Below are 20,381 nucleotides of genomic sequence, written 5' to 3' on the forward strand. Positions count from 1 at the left end.
AAAATAAGTGCATCTTCTTTCTATATATAAAGCCTTTGCCAGAGAAAAGGGATTTTGGAGCTGGGAATGATGTTCCAGAACACAGGTTGGAAAACAATATATTAGCTAGGATGGTTCTCTTCATCACTAAAGTACAAACAAGATGCTAAAGTTTTCCTTAGACATAATCTTCATTCAGACTCTACATCTTATTTTTTTCAACATAAATCCAAATTATCTTCTTTTTTCATCCCTACACTCAAGGCACCAGACCTCGTATTATCATTTAGAAACACAAGTTAGTATGAGCCAAAAATTTCTCTTGAGACCTGTTTCACTGTTACCCTTTCCTTGTTAGAGCGATCCCAGCTACTCAGCAGCACCATTAGCTGAGGCCCAACTGCTCCCAAATGTTCAACTTTATTTTCTTTAGAATATAGAAATATAATAGATGGATTACAATGTAAGACTCTGATACAGTTAAAAGAAAGGAAAAAAAAAGAAAAAAGAAAGGCAATTTGGAAATGTTTGTGTAGAAGCGTCCTTGCCCAATGGAACTGCTCCAAATACTTGCCCTTTCCAGTACTCCACTTAAGTAGTGAGAGCCAACTGTTATAGAATTAGAGTTACAAACTCAATAATCATGACAACATATTTGTTCGTTTTATGAAAGAAGGATGGCTCTTGTCAAATGTATCAGACCCTGCACAAAAGATTGGCTATATATTGTTGCACACTACAACCTTCTGATTATTGGCCATGCTTGTTTGAATCATGAAAGACGCCAAAAAACAACAAAACATCAATATATTTAAATTATTAATTAGATTGACAGCTCTATTTTAAACACATTGTTCAGGCTCATTGGACAACTGTGCTTGTGGCAAAATTAAATTAAATTTCTTCTTGTTTTGCTACACTTTCAAAGTAAAAGTAGCATGTTAAAAACATGTTCTAGTTTATCTGAAATAGATAAAGGTGAATCTGGCAGCATTTTATTATGTTGGTTGTTTTATGTTTCGTGGCAGTTCAGAAATTAAATGTCCAGTGAGCAGCACTAAAAGGTTAATGCTCTATTGCGAAAATAAAATTCCTAAATTACACCCTACCCTAACCTAATCAATAGTGTTAACAAAATCAGGCATGTGCATAAAACATTTTTGCTGAAGCAACAAGGCCATTTTGGATTGCTTCTACAAGTCTTTATTAAGCTTTTTTATTGTGACTTGAGTTTCACATGATTAATACCGAGCGCTCTGCATTGCAAGTGCACTGCTACACCAGGTGAGCTCCCAAGTAAGTTTACTATGTCAGAAAAGCCATACAGTACTTGCTGGTAATGTAATGCAAATGGCAAAATTTTTATTCGTTTACAAATCATGCATTTATGGTAAAAGTGTCATAGTATTGCAAGATCAACAGTACATTTTGCAAGGAACTACACAAACATGTATTACTCAATATGCCCTCTAATCATAATTTGTGTGAAAAAATGTTGGGGGGTGTTTTACTGGCACTTGTTTTCATTTCAGAATTTAATTGTACTGTATTTTTAATTGTAGGGGAGAGCCGGGACGATTGAAACGCGGGACGGATGAAACATTGAGATTTCCTTGAAAACCACTCACGTCATGTACGTCAAATTTCGTCAGCACGTACAGCACGCAATGCCTACCAGACCCGCGAAAACATTTCTTCTTTACGTCATGCCGGTTTTCCGAGTTATAGCCGGAAAGCTGTTTTTGAGTGCAGTAAGTGAATTATTTCGTGCGGTACTTTTTTTTGACTGACAAGTTGTATTTATTGTTTCATGTGCCATTGTAATGATAATACGGCAGGTGTATTAGTACTGTAACACACCCTTAAGTGTGCAATATCAGAGTTTTTTAGTTTAAGTTCAAAAAAGGTTTAACTGGAGGGAGGCGCTGTCGGGACGGTTGAAACAGCGCCTCCTGCCAGTTAAACCTGGTCATAGGAAAACCGCTGTTAAGGCTATTCAACTAGTAAACACTCAATATGATTCAAGGAAGAAATGTAAGAAAATTAATTGTAACCAGATTTGTCTGTCTTTGTCAAAATAGCCTATTAGAATGATTACACAAAATGCGCATAGGCTTATCGCCTATGTTTATTGGGCGAGAACAAAAATGGTTAAAATTAACCTTTAAATTAAAAATAAATGACAAAATATGTTTGTAACGATATGTACATAAGTTACTTGTCAGGTATTGTTCATGAATACAAGCATTAGATGAATAGTTGCTGTTTAAACTGTTATGTTTCATCCGTCCCACCCCTGTGTTACATTGAAACAAAGCACAACTACCGTTCAAAGTAAATTTTTACTTAAATTATTCTATATTTGTACCGAATAACAGATGATACTAAGAGAACACATATGTCAGTTGTTGATCACACACAACAACAAAAAAATATATCTGTAACCTTATCTTAGAAATGACGTTTATCTGAAAAGTGTTTCAACTGTCCCGGCTCTCCCCTACATTTACAAAAAAATTTAGGCAGAGACATGTTTTCCAACGAGATGTTGAATGTGACACATGCTTGCAGCACAATAGTGCATTTAGTGCATACTGGCAGTGTAGCATTCTATTGCAGCACCGGGGATGGTAATCTATGTCCTTTCCTACTGCATGCGATTGATTTATGCACAGTCAACAAGCTTCTCATTGAAATGGAAAGTGATTTATAGCACACATGTTGTGCAGTAAGCGCTTTTGTGGATTTACTTATGCCGTACAGCCGTTGAACATATTAGGTGGCCAAGCCAGCAATCGCAAAGCAAACCCCTCTGTGCAATGCACTACGTACTCTTTTCAGAGATCATAGACTCCCTGTGGAAAAGGCATAATTTATCTAAAGAGCATTTACTGGGGATTGTTTATAAATGCTCAGGGAGCTACAAATCTGTAATTCTCTGCATGCGTTTGCAGGACGATGGCAAAAAAAAAAAGAATGGTGGCATAGTGAGTGGTTCTGACCGAAACAGGTTTGTATCTGCAAAAGGGCGCGTCAGTAGTACTGAAGGGCGTCTCGATCGATAGCTGTGTTTGCCGTTCAAATGTCTGGCCTTCGCTGCCCAGGGTTTGTCTGAGTGTCTGAAAGCATCTAAAACCCAGTTTCCTCATTCAACAAAGCCAGTCAAAAAAGTTAATTTTGTTGAGTAAACAAGTAAAGTTCAAGTATATTTTCTAAGTATACTTTATGTAGTATGTATTCTAAAACAAATGTTCTAGTGATATATTTGTAAGTATACTTTTTCAATACTTATTGGAACTAAATTGGCCCACTTTAGTTTCAAGTGTACTTTAAGTAGTAGACCTTTATGGTTTTTATTTTTTTCTTTCTTTTTTTCTAGCGCAACTATACTGTATAACACCACTGTTATGATTCAAGTTAGATTTAAGTGTCACATTAAATGATGGCAACAAAAAGCCACATCCATGCTGCATTTCACTTACACAGAACTAAAACCTAAACTTGGACACAATATTTCTGCTACCTTGCAAGCACTGATGTTGCCTTTAGAAAATGCAATATTAAATGATCTCTAGTTTACTAGAAGCTATATTAAATACAACAAATCATCACTATTAAATAGTCAGAACAGGTGAGGGACAGTATGAAGCGGCACAGTTATGGAAGCAGATCTTAATTTGCTGCAGCTCTAAGGCACACATACTGCAGTTCCTTAGATTAGTAGAGAGAACATTTTGCACTATGGAGAATACATAATAGTAAAGAGAAACGTTTAATATAGACAGAGGTCACTGGTCTCTGCACAGGGGGCTGCCAAGGTGCGCAGAACAATATTTCATTAAATGATAAGCAGAAAACTGAACTACTTAATTTCCTTTGAGTTATCACTATGTACCATTAGCAATTCTGTACTTTGAAAATGATAAAAATGTAACCAAGGGACAGTAGCACTTGTAGAGAGAGAGAATAAGAGGCAGATATAGCATGTATTCCATTGTGGTACATCTGCCCCTCTTGTTCAGTCTGAAATAGCCATGATCGTGTGCTTGAAAAGGTGCGAACAAGTTCAACAAAGTTGGGCTCTTGAACAGTTGAAGTTTAAAAAAAAAACACTTCTCAAGGGTATCATCTGTTCCAAGAGCAATCATTGCAAACAGCATTGAATCTTTCAAAGGCATCGTTTCAGGACACAATGGAACAAAAAAGGCCTCCCAGATGAATACCATCCACAATATGAACTGTATATAACTGCCTTCTCATCTATTTGATTTTAATTCCTTCTCTTACTCTCTATTTATACTTCAACTAACAGGTGTATGAAAGGTAATTGTCTTTGTTTCTCTCAGAACATCTGACTTAAATAGAATGCTGTAAATTTGTGTATGCCAACCCAGAACCCATCACCCTGGTTCTCTTTCAGTCAGTCACGTTCGATGTTATGTTAGAACGACTGACGAATTGGGATCAGCGATGATGGCATCAGCAGTGGTCACTTTAAGAGCATTTCATAATGCTTCCTGCAGTTCTAAAAGAGCTTTGCTGCACACTTCAGACTTAAATACAGGTCTGGCAAGTTGTGCTGCACTTCTCTGTGCGCTTCAGCACTTTAAATTTCTCTAAAAGAGCAAGCATGGGTGTGACACTGTGTCTTTTTAAAGATGTCATTCCACCCATGTATTTCTGGATGTGGTAGTTTCCTGGCTCCATTTGACTGTCACGATTGCAGCATCATGTGTCTGGGCTTAAAGCACGCTGACATGGCTTTCGTGGATGAGTCATATACCAAATGCGGAAAGATGGCCAACTCAATGCTGTGGTCGTGACTCCAATACCCACCAAAAAGGTGTAGTCCCCTCTGCTATGCCTAGAGGGGACTATGCCTAGCAGAGGGCTACTTCAGTGAATACACAGGGTGAACTGAGGATCACAGTGGGGCTAACCTACCAAGCCAATCTCCATGGGCCCCTCACTCCTCTAGCGCATCGCAAACTGTGAAGCTTCCGGCTGAGATTGCTGATCCTTCCCGTGGGTGACCAAGCGTTTCAGCGTTGACCGACTCTGACCTAGACCTGACAGCCATGCTTTCCCGGGCTGCTGAGAGTTTTGGGCTCGATTGGAGGCCTCCACAGTGTCCCGAATGCTCTCAACAGCGTCCCGCACCATTGCCTTTCTTCGCAGAACTGAACGAAGAGGTTACCAGATCGTGGAAGACACCTTTTTCTGCCCGAAACCGAGCTTGTGCCACTCGTGCCACTACCCTCGATGGTGGGGTGGCCAAGGGATATGTGGAGATGCAATTGTGTCGACAAAGAGCTGCAGTCTGGCGGGGTAATCCGTGTCTCCCATCCAAGGTCTGTGCGTTCTCGTCCGTGCTTACGGCCAAGGCTTACAGAGCCGCTGTATAGGCAGTCTCCGCTGTGCATGCCATGGCCCTCCTGTAAGTCTACCAGGACAAGGCACTGAAAGAGCTGCCTGAGGGTAGTTTTGACCGTGCGTTCATGCAGGAACTGCGCACAGCGACGGACCTCACCCTACGTGCAACGTAAGTCACTGCGCAGTCCCTGGGTCAGGCGATGTCCACTCTTGTGGTCCAGGAACGCCACCTATGGCTGAACCTAGCAGATATAAGGGAGACCGACAAATTTAAATTTATTGATTTGCCAATCTCCCAGGCTGGCCTCTTCGGTGACGCTGTTGAGAACTTTTCCTAGAAGTTCTCGGCTGCACAGAAGCAGACCGAGGCGATCAAGCACATCCTGCCCCGGTGCTGCCTCCCCACCACCGCTGGCGTCGCATAGCCACATCAGCAGCCTCCATCTAGGCCACAGCGTGGAGTTGGCCGCAGGAAAGCGGCACAACCCACCCTGTACCAGCCACTGCCATATCATTTAAGCGTCAGGCTTTTCTGACCCCAATTGCATGGCCTGTGGAGGCCTGGCTGGCGCTTCCTAGGCCATCTTGCTGGCTCATTCTAACCTTCAGAATTGGCTATGCGATTATGTTCGCCCGGCGTCCCCCCAAGTTCAGGGCCATCCAGTTCACCTCAGTGCTGGATAAGGATGATCATGTCTTGCCTGCAAAGATAGCAGTCCTACTGGAGAAGGACACGATAGAGCCATTCCCTCCAGTCGATATGAAGGCCAGGTTTTACAGCTCATACTTCATTGCACCCAAGACAGGTGGTGGTTACAACTGATCTTGGATATGTGTGTTTTGAATCGGGCCCTAAACAAGCTCCCATTCAAAATGTTGATGCAGAAAAGCATTTCTGGATGCATTCAACCCCAAGATTGGTTTGCAGCGATTGACCTAAAGGACGCGTACTTTCATGTCTCGAATTTCCCCCAACACAGCGCAACTATCTCAATGACTAGCTCATACTGACCCATCTGGGGGTTCAAGTCAACAGGGAAAAGAGCAAACTCTCCCCCATGCAGAGAATATATTTTATTGGTATAGAGAACCATGTCATATTTGACGTTCCTTGAAGTTTGGTCGTAAGACATGGCTAGGCCAACTTGACATGCCAATTTTGCAAATGGAGCTGTAGGTAAGTAGTTTTAAGTTTTAATGCAATGTCGAGTTGATCAATACGCCATTTCATGTTGTATTTTTATTGGCTAGTGAGTAGACGTAGGTCGAAGCAGCGAACACGCTGTGAGATGGTCATGCTAATTTTTTTACACTGTCAGAAAATGATCGCTGGCTATCTATGATCGCAAGGACGCGACAATAGCCGTCTTTGAGCCTCTCTCACTGGCCGACGTAGGACCACTGTTTAGGAGCCACGACCACAGAAATTGCCACAATTGTTCATCTTTCATCTGAGGCAGCCCAAAAGTGTACAATGTGTACTGGGCATAAGATATTTGGTTGAAGGAAAGATTATCAATAGACAGGGGCTTTTTAAGCTTGACAGACATGGTCAATATAAATTGTTGTTGTATGTAAAAAGGTTGCGTAAAAAATCTTTAAAATGCTACTTAACTTTTAGATACACTTGAGAAAGCCAAATCTAGTTGAACATTACAGCTCAGAGATATGTAGTCATGAACAGTGACAAATGGGCTGGAGTGAGGGCTGGTGATCAGTAATGGTTGGTCTCAATCCCCTAAGGTCTACTTTGTGTTCTCCACAGCCCCCAACAATGCTGCTCTTAATGGGCCATTATAGACCTATGGATTGTCATCCGTAGCCACTGTCTGGAGCACAGGCGAATGATGGGATTGCTGTAAAGACTGCTGTAGAAGACTGGAGCTTAGACCCCCTGAAACACTGCGTGGCAATGGCATGACTGAGACGTCACTGAGAAAACTGGATGTTTATACGTTTATTCTGTTTTTGAATATGTCCTCCCGATTTCTGCTGTTTTAAAAAAAAGAACATAGTAACTTACTGAATACTAGATACAACACAATATTGTATGCTGAATAATATTATTTCAAATAGTATACATTCTGTACATAGTGTGAAAATATTAGGCTGCAATAGTCAAAACTAAAATATTGTCACATGACCTTGCTCTAGGTGGTAAGTTTATATCTGAAAAATAAATAACATTATTTTAAATCAGTTGTTTGTTTTTGAATTATGGAAGCCTGGTTAAGACTGAAGAAGAAAAAAGGTAATTGAGATGAATTTAAAATATAAAGTCAAAAAGTCACAGTCATTAGTTTATCAAGTCACAATTATGAGATATAAACTCACAATTTTTTGATACGAAGTCATAATTAAGAGTTGTGGAATCTAAAGTTGGAACTGTTAGATATAAAACGTCTCCGGTTACAATGTAACCCTCGTTCCATGAGAAGTATAGAGTGCTAAAATATCAAGGAGGATTGTTATCAGGCAAACTACCTTTACTTGTCAGGTTCTTAAACATGGATTATACTAGGGAGGCTTTCTGCGGAACCCAACCAAAGGGTAGCAGAATACCTTACTTTAAGACCCAACCATAGTTGGGGAGGGGGGTAAACTAAACATGGGAATACAAATTGTCCGACATACTTCAGTTCACCTTACTCAACCCTAATGGTAGGTTATCACAGGGAGCATGAAAGGCACTAAAACTTTGTAATTAGCCCTTCAGGCTACAACCTTGATGTTGCCGCTCCTCCAAGCGGGAGCCCACATTTTACATTTTGTCCTCAGACATGTGGCCATCCTCTAATCTGAAAGTACATTTGCCGAAAATGTGCCGACAACCACTGCTTAGCTCGCTATATGAAATGAGCGACATAATGGTTTCCGATTCCTTTTTCTTTGAACCAAAATCCTGCTCCATTCCTCTGGCTATTCGGCAATGGTTGCTTTCAAAGCTCCAGAGGAGCATCTGATCTATCTAGCTGTGTGCTGACTTTGTGCAAAGGCCTGCAAGAGAATGGTAGATGTTTAAGCTGCCTATTCTAAGCTGAAGAATGTGTAGCATGTGGAACCTTACCTAGAATATCTGTAGTGCGTGTGACCATTTTGGGAAGGATGTATTGATATACAGTATATATATATATTGAAAACGGAGCCGAAATCTCAAGCCGCTCCTGCAGGAGGCTGCTTTGCTTTATTTCTGTAAAGAATAAAGTCTAATTCTGGCATCAAAAAATCCAAGACTCTGAGAAGTGATATTTCAAAAAGGAAAAAGAAAACAACACATGTTGCCTCAAAAGGCAGGCCTGGAGCCCTTGCAACACCCGTTTGTCTCAACACCCTCTTCAAAGGGTGGAGATCACCAACCTCCGACAGCACTGCTGAGCCGAGATTGGGTGGATTCCACTGTGTGCAGGGACCTCTACGCCTGTCTTGCCTCCACATATACCTTTCCATGAGTCGCAAAGTGGGAAGCAGAGGAGGTAGACTTAATTGATCATATCTGCCTCTACTCTGCCCACCTAGCAGAGCATGTGAGCAGAGCAGTAATATTTCCTCCAGAGCGGAGAGTGCCTTTCTGAAGATTTTGCTCCACTCGCTCAGTCCACTCAGGGGCCACACGCACACCCCAGAATGCTGTTTGTGATATGCTGGTTCGAGAATTTGTGAAATAACAATAGGTCTAAGGTTATGGAGTTCAAATATGAGAGTGCCATTTATATGTAAATATGTGCTGCGTGCTATCCTCTCAATAACAAAATAAACATGCAACAAGAAAACAGCTGTTAAGAAATCATCTGATCACAGTGATGTGGACATGTTTGCACGAGATCTGCAATTTGGCACTATCCAGTCAAGTCATGTCATGTCATGTTTATTTATAGCCTATTACTTTATAAAAAAATATTTATTCAAAACCACAAATATCATAACTGCAATCTATAGGTTTACTAAATCTAAGATATGTATTCAAGAAGTTCATTACAAACACATAGTCCAAAGAAATGTTATGTTGGAACAGTATTTAAGTGAACATCGTTTACCGGCGAGCGTGAGCAGTACGAGTGGAGCGTTCGCTTGGGCCATGAGTGATTTAAGCGGAGCGCACTGGCAAAGAGTGGAATATTGAGCGGAGTATCACAGAGAAATAAAGTCACCTTTACTTATATAACGCTTTTTACAATGCAGATAGTTATAAAGCAGCTTTACAGTGATGAAAGGGAAATGAATGCAACAAAATGAGTTACTTTACAGCAGATCTAGAAGAAAATAGTGTCATAGTCCAGTTTAAGTAAGTTCAATGATGGTTAATTTCTGTTATGAAAAAAAGTTATTAATTTAGTTAATTTGCCCTAGAGAAAACAGTGATGTCAGCTCAGTTCAGTTCTCATATAATGGTGTCAATGCAGTCAGATCAATATAATATTGTTGAATATTACCGTTTAATCCCACCGGTCACAATTGTGACCGCATATTTTTTCTTATTTCTGGAAGCTCTAAAAGTGTTGTTATTGGCTTTGGGCAAGAAATTCAACTTTTAAAAGAAAAAATTGATTGTTTTGATTAAAATTTATAAATGTCATGTGACTGGTGTGAAAGGTCACATGACTAGATCAGTTTATTTCCTGCTTGCACATCTAGAAGAAGATGTCTTCCTCACACTACTACAAAAAGTAGTATATAAAACACCTTAATTAACAGATAGAACTATCAAATTTTGTACATATATTCTTTAAAGGGTCTACTACTGATATATTTTGAGAATTATACTCCTGCATATATATTTTGCTCGTAAGACACGTAAATTTGTTAACGGTCACAATTGTGACCGGTAGTATAACACAGTGTTTCAGTTGAAAACACAGGTTTTGGCTGTTAATCCTAGTTATCAATTGTTTATTATTATACAGTTTAAAACTATCAGATGTGTTGGACCTTCTAGACATACGTGACCCCCCCAAGTGCTGTGTGCAGCAAACAGAGGCATTTAAAAGTGATTGATAGTGATGGATCAGATAGGGAGTACCAGGGTGAAACGGCCTATTTGCCAGGTAGATTATTGAATGGCGATGCAGAGGTGAAACATCTGGATGATGAGGCAGATGTTCATGAGAACCAATTGGTGTGCGCCACACATCACCACAAACAACCCTTTCTACAATACGGCCCATCTTTAGTGCACTGAATGAGTGCACACACATCTCCCTGAAACTGGCCTATAGGCAGGGCCCAAGTGTAGTTCTTGGTCTACTCTTGCCCATAGAGGTCTAGCCGAACAAGCGGAAGTTCATCCAGGGTGTAACTTTGTCCATGACAACCTTTTCATCTCACTAAACCTCCATCATGAAATGACAAAGCGAGGTTATGGATGTCTTGGAATGTGTTGCGTAAATAGGCCTAATTGAAGAATTTGTATGAATTCTGACTATGGTGTTTCCCACCGGTCACTATTGTGACCGAGTATAAAACCTAATATTTCACTAACTTAACCAACATAAAATCAATAAGGGCATAAAGTTTGTGTGTTAGGGAGGTCTAAGGAGTAAAATGCATGTATTCAAATTGCAAGAAAAAATTTGGGATTAAACGGGTTAAGTGTCCCCAACTAAGCAAGCCAAAAGCCAAAGGCGACAGTGGCAAGGAACCAAAACGTCATCAGGTGACAGATTGTAGAAAATAAACCTTGGGAGAAACCAGGCTCAGTCAGGGGGCCAACGAACGAACAGTGTATGCTTATGATTCAAGCAGCATTACAGGTCAGAAGTCAGATTGGATTGGAAAATTCAGAATATTTATCCAGTTCCATCTTGTTGAAGATCAGAGTCATCATGCCGGTATTGAGACGGGTTTGTTGAGGGTCAGTGCCACTGGCTGTCCAATAAAACTTTATTAAACAGTGTCTGGTAACACTTTATTTAACAGTGTCCTTGATACACGTTACATCTAGCTACTATAGTAATAACTATAAATTATGCATAATTACATGCAATTAACCCTAAACCCAACCTAATCTTAACCCTATAGTAAGTATCCAGTTAATTAATATTACTCAGTACTTAAAGCTGCAGTCCGTCGTTTTTCCTCTTTGTCGCCATCTCTGTTCGAAATCTGCAATTGCAGTTATTCGCGGAATTATTAACTGTGCGTGGGTAGTAAATTGGCATGAAACAGCGCGGATGAACACAATGTATTGAGGAGAGCATGTCGCTGCCGCGTCGCTGTGGATACTGTACTGTCATCAGCAATCTCAGAGTATACTTTTTGAAAGTGTCAACATTAGAATTTTCATCGGAAAATGTCATCTGAACAAGTAAGAAACATTCACTTTTGTCCTGACCAAATTCGGGGGGTGGGGGGAAGCATTGCAGTAGCTATATCATGCTGATTAAATCTAACGATTGCTTATATCACGTCAAAACGTGAAAAATATATTTTTTCTGTAGCCACTCTGAAGTCCGAAGTCTTTGGGTTTTACAACTGGTGAATCTCCAGTTGTCACTGGTGATTGTCGCTTTAAACTTTCGGGATCCGCCATACCAAGTGCTAAGCTAAATCTCCACCTCCATCATCCACACACGCTAGCCGGGGACTCCTTCTCTATGTGTACAGAAGTGACGTAATGACGCAAAGACATGCTCGAAATTCCCGCGGAAATCCACCAGTACCACTGGAATTAAATTTATTATTACAAGCTTACCGTTTTGAATCGAGGTAAGGCAAGCAGATCGTTTTGAACACTGGCTGGTTACGTTTTTTTTCAAAAATGTATTTTTTGATATTTTTAAACCCAAAAAAGTGCCGGACTGCAGCTTTAAATGTACTATTATTATTATTACATAGATAAAAAAGTTAAAAATGTTATAATATTTATCACTGTACAAGAACACCTTAAAATGAAGTGACCATCCTAGTGAAAAAAAAGCATATAGCATAATGTATTTAAAGTACATAATTTTATACTAAGAATACTACAAATCCATTAACATTTACTGACATATCGCTTGAGACTTACAGATAATTATATATCTTATGATTACATTATGATTGTTTTTGGGTATACTGTAAAAAATAAATAAATAAATACAGAATATATAAAAAAATAAAAGCAATCTATTAAAATAAATTTAAATACTTGTTTCCATCTAATGATTAACATGCAGTCTATAGAAATGATTAGTATTATTGTCATGGCAACTAACAATTGTTTAGCATGTACAGTAGCAATGCAAGGAGCTACAAATTTCATTCGTTCACCTTATTTGCCTCTTAAAGTTAGAGGAAAACATAAACCACATGCTAAAATACGAACTCTGAACCATATTACAACTAACACAACAGCAGCATAAATTAAGCAAGTAAAATGTAAAAGCAATGATCATATTTTTTAATAATAGTTACCACATAATTTTTTTCATTCATTCTGGGAAGTTTCACAACATTGTACAATTGTTTGTTCAGATGACTCAATCTAGAACGTTGGGAGCACATTTGGACAAGTTTTGAACAAAAAGTGTAAGTAAGTGACGTCAACCAAACAATCATTCTTGTTCAGTTCACATAAAATAATAAACTGACTCTTCCTATCTAAAAGCCTTTAATCTACTTTCTAAATTTGACAGAATTTTTTGTAAGTTGGATTGAATTGGTTGAAGTGAATTGTTTCTTTAACCACTGTAGTATAAATGGGGTTGTATAAATAAGTACATTTTTCATCTCAGGTTGAGCACTTGAATCTATTGCTCATGGCTTTTCTACTTCAGCTTTCACTTGCAACCAGTTTCCCAATTTTTCTTCCCCTCACACGGAGATCTTATATATAAGGGAGACTTCAACAAACCATACACTGAGTGCTATAATCACATAAACTCACTGAATTACTTCAGGGGAACAAAATATTCTCCATTTGAGCCAACTCATGAAAAGGAACAGAATGTACAGTATAGCGGAATTATAGCCCAAACTAAACGGTTTCAAGTGCTTTAAATCTAAATTTGAACAGAATGTAACAAATGTTCAAAGATGTGCAGACAATAACAGACTGAGAGCGCACATCACAGTGCTTCTGATAGAATGTGATTTATCATGGAACGATTATGCATTCCTGGCATATGCTATAGACATGTATCCCCATACGGCACAATGAATGTCAATGCTAGTCAATAGTCATGTTCCCCATGCACTGTTAACTACTTTTTGGACTAATATAAAAACACTTGACTGAGTCGAGTGCCTACACAAACTCTTTGTAAGTGGGACCACATGGACTGTGATGTCATTTACAAGCATGTATTAATATTGATGATGTCTGAAGTCGACTCCAAATGTCAGACGGAGACTAATCTAGCCTCGGCGTACAATGGGTGCTCATAAAAAATGCATGTGGCCGCTAATGAGGGTGACATAGATTTCTCCTTCTCTTGCAAATCGGAATCCACTTTTGACATCAAGTCAACTCTGTGACCTGTCAGTCTGGTTTCATCAGACTCCATATTTAACCTCTTTTATGTTTGTATGCTAAAATAAAATGCCTGAGTAGCATGTTTTATATGTAGGGCTCATGATGAAGTTGACCTCAGGTAGCTGTACGCAGAACTGTTGGCTTTGACTGAGTATGGTAAGGCAGTGCCGTGCATTGAAACTAGTCTTTGAAAGACATGCAAAATATCCATCCATCCATCCATCCATCCATCCATCCATCCATCCATCCATCCATCCATCCATCCATCCATCCATCCATCCATCCATCCATCTCACTGTAAATTTGTTTTACTCTATTATGACGATCAAGAACCAGGACACTAACAATTAACTAATAATTCTCAGATGTATACATCTCTAGTACACATCTCTGCAATAAATACTTAAAATACACGAAGGACAAAAGGCTTATTTTCAATTTATAAATGAAATGAAGATGGGAGATGATTTTTCTTTCCATGTAGGCTATAACACAAGATTTTGCAGTAAAACTTTCCCACTACATTCTTTCTTTCTTACTTTCCCACTACATTGTTATTGGAGCTTAAAAGTAGGCGACCAACATGCAATCGGCAAAAGCAAGTTTTATAAATACATTTGTATTATCATTAAATGTAATTTAATTTCACATGAACATTGCCTGCTTGTCAATTACTCTCTTATCTGTAATACAGTAATAGATTCTGCTCAAATTTTCAACCAAGATTTTTAGTATATATTCTCCTTCAGCCAACCACAATTTTAATTTTTATGGCATCCCTACTAACAGACTCAAACAAAACAAGATTTTGCCACGAACCTGGTAAATCTGTCAAATCCAGCAACATATAAAGTGCTCATCATACCTGTGCACTCAGACATATTTTTTTTGTAATGTGTATTAGACTAAACAAACTAGTACAAACTTATGATACAATACAAAAATCATTGTTCCGAAGTCAGGCTCTAAAAAAATACCAAAATATAGTGATAATTGACTATGTTTGCATTCAGCTCTTGTTTAGAATGCTGTTACATGGACGTACTATATTGTGGTTATTGTTCATTGTTTAAGAAAAAAATGATTAGATTGAATTAATGGATTTCAGTCTAACGCATGATAACATAAACAGTTCCTCTCGAAATGACTGTGGTTTGATTAATGTATCTCTTTGCACTCACCTAAAAATAGAGCCGGCAGGACCAATTACCCTCTATTTGCCACCTGGGAAGGCTGAGCTCATGCCAACAGCCGCTCTCCATGCCATACTGGGAATGAGCTAAGCGATCAGTCAGAACCCACACACTTCCACCAACTGTGCATTGCACGTCACAGAAAAAAAATAAAGATACAGATGTTTTCCGGTTATCTGCAGATATCGCGTCAGCCTTTTCAGCAAATGTGACTTACGACCAAGACTTATTCATCCACCAGAGATAAGAGGACAGCAACTATTTTATATTTCCTTTGACAGCTCAGTGATTTATTTTCCCAAAGCCTCGTGTAAAACAAAGAGTGTTCTGTAAAAATAAATGGAGTTGCAATGTTTTCTTAGAGCAGTGCTAAATGCATTTCAAAACCTTATAATTGCTTTACTTTTAGTTTAGCTAAAAACGGCAATGATTCAAAAGAGCCAAATACTGCATAACAGACAGATTTAAGGCAAAAAATATAACCCTCAAAATAGGTATTTTTTGTTTATTTATTACAGGGATCCAACCATTATATGTGCATAAAAAGTGTGATGTCTAGATCTGGTCACGTGGTAGTTATTATGTAAGGATAGTGTCAGGAAGTAGATGCAACAATCCATCTTAATAAACTGTGTTAAGACTTAAAGATGCAGTGTGTAATTTATTGGATGTTAAAACATTGTCTCCTCGCTCTGCTTAATATGCAGAGACATCTTTAAGTAAGTCATTGATTGATTCCTATGAAAAGCGTAACACTGGGAGATTTCAAACAATCACGAAACAGCAACATTGTCTCAACCAATTACATTAATTTGCCCAACCTGTGACTCTCTATAGGCCAGATGTAATTTCACTATATAAATTTGCAGGTCATAGTTCACCAAATTTGAACTGTTCACCAAGTTGGACTGTCAGAGGGCATTGAAAGAATGATTTATTTTTGTAACATTATTTTTTATTTTTTTATTTTTCTATGACACTTTTAGATGATCAGAGTCAATTCAAAGAGAAATACACCTAAAATATAACAACGACATTTATACACGTCATGTGTCCGCTAACTGCAATGCCACCTAGAGTGTCAAGAAGAGCACATTTAGAAAGACGATGGACCACATTTGTGAATTATGCCTTTATAGGGCTGGGCAACTTTGGCAATTGAGATCTATTTTCCTCCAAAGTATAATAATAATAATTTAATAAAGAGTGAAGATGTACATTTGTGTAGGCCAGATATCACTTATGGCCACTACTGTATGTGTGCAACTACAGCATACTTGGGCTATTAAGTGAAAACAAAATGGAAATCCGCTGAGACATAATTATTTCCACATGCAGTGATGCTATTCTTGACACAATCATTCAGTTTCTGTCTGTGGCTGCAGAGCTGATTGACGTAATTAGCAATAATGTGATAATTGTTCCTGGAAATCTGTCTAATGCCCTCTGCCGCCAGCTGTGTGCTCATATAAAGGCCAGCTGGTACGAGATAGCTGTGCAGGTAAACCGTACAGCACTAGTCTCAAGGATTTAATTCTGGTTCGAGCCACGCAGAGCAGGCCAAGTGGTTACTTTCACATGTCAACTTATATGAACACAGCAGGTCTCCTGTTCCTCATCACTGTCCACGTGTCCAGCTCTAGGTCAGGTGAATGTTTGATCTCATAATGGCAACTATTCTCAATTGAATGTGCTCCTTAGCTATGAGACAAACAACAATAAAACATATATATACTTGCCAGTCCCTCTGAAACCTGGACAATCCTAATGAGGCTTGTGTTTATCCCACACTACATCCCTGTGTGTATGAGCTTACACCACTAATTATGAGGAAAAACTTTTTTTTTTATTAGACAGATAAAACCTGATTTACTAAGGTCCCAAATGAAGGGTACTAATTTACTGGAGCAATCTAACAAATTGTGTGTGTGATTTATGGGTGTATTGTGGGATACTAAGAAACCTATAAATGCAAATAGGTTCTTACCCTTATTTAAAAGAGACTTTTCAGTTTGGTAATACCACATGTCAGCTAAATACCAGTGATATTCAAGCATGAAACAGAAAAAGTTGAACTACTTTTGTTAGTTGAACTACTTTAACACGTTTCTTTTCTTCTTTTCTTTTCACAGCATCTTTTAACTCAGTAGCATAAGACATTGGTTTTCAAAGTGGGGTCCATGACAAATAGCCAGGGGGATCCTACCATATTTTCCAGACTATAAGGCACTTTTTTTTATTATCTAAAATGTACAGTGATTTTTATTCCATAGTGACTTACATAATGCATTTAATGTCAAATAAGCAAAAAGCAGACACTTGAAGGTTTTTTATAGACAAATGCATCATGTCTGTACTAGGTATTTGCAGTGTCTTGGTTCATTTTTATGAAATGGTCCAGAAAGAAGTTCACGGATGCCAAGACGGCAGAAAGAACATCCTGTTTGTTTTCTTTATTTTACAAAAGTAACGTTTGCTGTTGTAATTGTGAATGTACATAAAAATAGACCCTTTACAGTTTTGAAAGATGTCTTACTCTTATCTGTGTGACTATAAAGGACAGTGTTGTGAAAAAAAAAAAAAAAAGATTGTGTCAGCGACTCGCGTATCAACATATCAATTGTAGCATTTCTATCAGGATATCACAGCCTATTCATCATCAAACTAAAAATGCAGTCATCCAAACATAGAAAAAGTTATTCGGCTCAATTTGCATGCATGTACAATGAATGTGCCAGTCAGCGTGACCAGCGCCCTATACCGTCACACTGTGTTATTCTAAACACATTTTTCTGCATGTAAAGGATGCTGTTTTACATGGATATTGGGACATGAGTGAAGTACAAAGCCATGCTTACATAATAAATAATAGTTTATCATCGAAATACATGAGAATATGGAAACATTTGGATTTGTGCCGAATGAGAGAGGAGCTGGTTTTAGTTTTGCTTTTTGATTTGTTTAGGCTGTAAAATAAATGTTGTTTGTAATGAATGACACTATTATTTATGTTTATTTTGTAAGCTACTAATATATTTCATTCCTGTTTTGTTCTTGATACCGCTAAAATTTAAAGGATTTGCTGTTAAGTGAAGGGAACTAAAATACATGTTTATAATGTTTGTAAATATTTTGTTTTGTTGTATTTTACATAATTTTTTTAATGTAATACAATTTGACTGATACGCCAATGTGATTTATCTCTCTCTCTCTTGCGACAATACAACAAGCATGGTGTGTTCATTTATCCCACCCACATTAAAGGCCAAAATTCTGTCATAATGTATATATATACACTGAATATGTTGTTGAATACGTGCAGAGTACATATATCTCTTCTCAACGTCTAGGTTTTTACCCTGTAACAGCAACTATGGTGTACATGTGAATCAAATTAATATCTGCTTATCTTTATACTTTTGGAGAACAGAACATTTGTAGCACAGCAATCCTTGCTATTTGAGTAAAAGACCACAGAAAAAAAGGATGCAGTAGTGTTGCATCTGCCAAATGCCTATCTGTTAGTATTTCACAACCTCACAACCGACATGCAATGACAAATGAGGACTAATCAAGCAGTTCTGGGACCACGTCTGAACGGCCAATAATTCACACCAGCTAGATGCGGAGAGATCCCAAGTGAATATAAGGCATCAAAAGAAAGGCCGGCTGCATCACTGTCATAATCTCTTGGATGCTTGGCCAGTTGAAACCACTGCAGGGGAAGTACTGTCCAACACATGTGTTAAAACAGAACTGAAGTGACACTTTACAGCCAAGACAGACACTTTGAACATGTTGGTATCAATATTTTGTTTGAGCAATTATTCACAGTCCAGTGCTAAGCTCCTCGCAGGAACAATGCCTGTTTTGTCAGTTTGAACCGAGAGGACGAGACCCACAGCGTCGCTGCCCTGAATTACAACAAAGTGCAAACCGCGTGACCTTGCCGCCCACTGCTATCTCAGAACCTCAGTCTTTCGTGCGTTTTCTCGGACTCAGCCAGAACGCCGCAGGGAGTGAAACACATCACTCACACTGTGAAAAGTTAGCTGACCCTGTACGTTTTTGCCGGTATCTGCTCTTACACATAAACACACACACCAAATTGTCCTCACGTTCTGTATACTGACAAAAATACCCATTCCCTTCCACCTCTGCACTGGACTGATAAGCATATGATGAGGTCTGTCAAAATAAAACATGAACATTTTTTACTCATTATCTGAATTACCACTCTGTCTCTCTCCAACACACACACACAGACACAAATGAATCATTAAGGAAACAGCGTGCGTCCTAAATATGATGCCAGATCATTTGAGGATTAGCAATTTTAGCCATTGTCAGGGAACAAATTCACATTTCTCCTTTATGATGTAATGTGACCTACTACGGTGTGCTATTTGAAGAAAAGATGGTGCTTGCCTGTGCAAATCTCTACAATGCTTGAGTGTTATAGATGGTTTCCAGGGTGTTACTATGCAGTGGCTTGAATGTTATGGGTTGTTGCTATGCCTGACTGATAGTTTAAAAAAGTACCAGTAACTTCTCTTAGTTACTAGTTAATGTCAAATTAAGTCACCTTTATATATATGGTGCTTTATAAAATACAGATTGATTAAAAGCAGGTTTGCAGTAACTATTTCAGCTGTAAAGCAGCTCTACAGAAGACAATAGTGTTGTTATTCAGCTCAGTTAAGTTAAATTGAATTTGTCCATAGGAAAAATGTTTACACACACTAAAGTTTAATATTTACTGTTCTGTGGTTTGTCCCAATTAATTCTAAGTATTTGTAATGCGATGGTGATGCTTGCCTTAGCAACTGGATGAACAGTGCATGCATGCTCTCGTCACTATGGCAACCAGGCAATATTATCCCTTGCTCAGCAACTGCTTTGAGGAAATGATTATGATATATATATATATATATATATATATATATATATATATATATATATATGTGTGTGTGTGTGTGTGTGTGTGTGTGCTTTAGTGCATATAGCCACTTTTTCAGCGCTGTTTCGGAATTATTTTTTTCCATTCATTTCTCCATATATATATATATATATATATATATATATATATATATATATACATACATATAGTATGCACTGTGAACGCATGACATTCACATCTTCCTCACTTAAACCAGTATACATTCTGCCCTCCATAGATTTATGTGTGTATAAAATATTGGAAGGGTTTCTTTTGCCATGGCAAACACTGCACTCAATAGTGCTGAGACATAAACTGGAACATTAAACCCTATAAAATATGTCAAACTACAGCCAAAGAGGAGTGGTAAGGACATCCATTAGTGATGGGCGTATTTTAAAGAACAGTATATGAGCCATGGCTACGAAAATCTGATGACCTGATCATC

At 38.4% G+C, this 20,381-nt stretch overlaps 1 protein-coding gene across 1 annotated transcript in view; it reads right to left on the bottom strand.

Moving 5' to 3' along the window:
* Window positions 1–20,381, bottom strand: part of grid1b (glutamate receptor, ionotropic, delta 1b) — a 434,864-nt gene that overhangs the window by 308,955 nt on the left and 105,528 nt on the right. The window lies entirely within an intron of this gene.

The sequence above is a fragment of the Phoxinus phoxinus genome (genome assembly GCF_949152265.1).
Source record: "Phoxinus phoxinus genome assembly, chromosome: 21".
NCBI classification, from domain to species: domain Eukaryota; kingdom Metazoa; phylum Chordata; class Actinopteri; order Cypriniformes; family Leuciscidae; genus Phoxinus; species Phoxinus phoxinus.